Here is a 1,568-nt window from a genome sequence, read left to right as displayed (position 1 = left end):
ATTTCTTGTTCTTAAGTCCTGGACCAAATTCCATCTACCATTGGGTTGTTTTAGAGCTCGGAAGTCCACATGCAAGGCAGAGGTGAAGTAAGGAACTGCTTATGAGGTTTTCTGTCAATTCCAGAAACTAGAACCATTTTAGTTGTAACAAATGAATTTTATACAAATTGGCAAAACTTCTGGTAATAAAATCTGTGGTTATTTTTTTTGTTTATGTAAGCTATTTAGTGTTGAATCTTTTTGCCATGATGATCCTATTAAGGAGTGTGCCATTACTGTTTACTGTTAACATTTATAACCTGGGACAGCACATTTTCCAAGGGTTTGATGTAAACTGATATTGCAGTTTTTCTCAGCATTTTTTAAAAAAGTGTAACAGAATTATATTTGTGTATTAATGCTGTTAATAAAAATAAGCCATAAAAAGTCAATGGTACATTAGGTTTTAAATGAAAGGCAAAAATTTCCTTATAACAATTGTGTCATCAAGAATTAAATACTAAATGTTCATTGAATTTCAGATATGTATTTTTAAATTGCCAAGAAAAGTAAACACCTTTGTACACTTGAAAAAGAAAAAAGAATATCATGTTAAAGGTGGACATTTTTAAACTAGGTAAACAAAACTACTGTTTGGCTTTAAGAAGTCCAGGAATACTTTTAGTTATAGATTTAAAAATTATTTCACTATGTTAGTTTTGCAAATTAACCTAATGTCTATAGATCCAGGAAGTCTGTACTTTATGAGACTTGGAAATTCTATGTCTCCCCTCTTTTGATGTGGATTCTTCTATGATACTTTGTGTTAGAAATATATTGTAGTTAGTTTTTGGTTGGTTGTCTACTGTAGAGTGGAACCAATCCATAACTTACCCTCTGGCGGGTTCTCAGAAGCAGTTAATAACATGGGAGGAGATTGTCTATCCTTCTCCAACGGAGCAGCTGGTGGCCTTAAACTGCCTGCCAAGTTTTGATATTATGAGAAATAGGAAAGCTATACCTGGAGTATACACTCAAGCATGGGAGAGCCCAAAGAAACTCAGCACCTTGGAAGAAGAGTAGCAGGAAGGCATCACGATAAGCAGGTAATGATTGCTCAGTAGGAAGAAAAGTAAAGAGGATATCAGAAAAGAAAATTGAACCTGCTTCACATAATTTTGTCCCAAGCCAGCTCTTAGTTGTTACAGTTTACGCCAGGGTTTACGAGATAGTCTCTGACAAAGTACCCAGAGAGTCTGTTGTTGTTAGATGTTGTTGAGTCTAGCATGACCCATAGTGACCCTATGCACAAAAGCTCTGGAACCTTGTCTTATCCTATGCCATCATGACATTAGAGCCTATTGTAGCAGTCATTGTGTCAAACCACCTGGTCAAGGGTCTTCCTCTCCTTCGCCTACGCTCCACCTTTTTGAGCATCATGTTCCACTCCAAGGAATAGCCTCTTCTAGCAACATGCCCAATGTATGTGAAGCAAAGGTTTATCATCTTTGCCTCCAAAGAGCACTCTGTATGCCCTTTATCCAATACATATTTGTTTGTTCTTTTGGCAGTCCATGAGACATTCAGCA

Source organism: Elephantulus edwardii, unplaced genomic scaffold, assembly GCF_000299155.1.
Source record: "Elephantulus edwardii isolate Elephantulus edwardi_28Jun2011 unplaced genomic scaffold, EleEdw1.0 scaffold00110, whole genome shotgun sequence".
NCBI lineage: Eukaryota > Metazoa > Chordata > Mammalia > Macroscelidea > Macroscelididae > Elephantulus > Elephantulus edwardii.
This window is presented reverse-complemented; position numbering follows the sequence as displayed.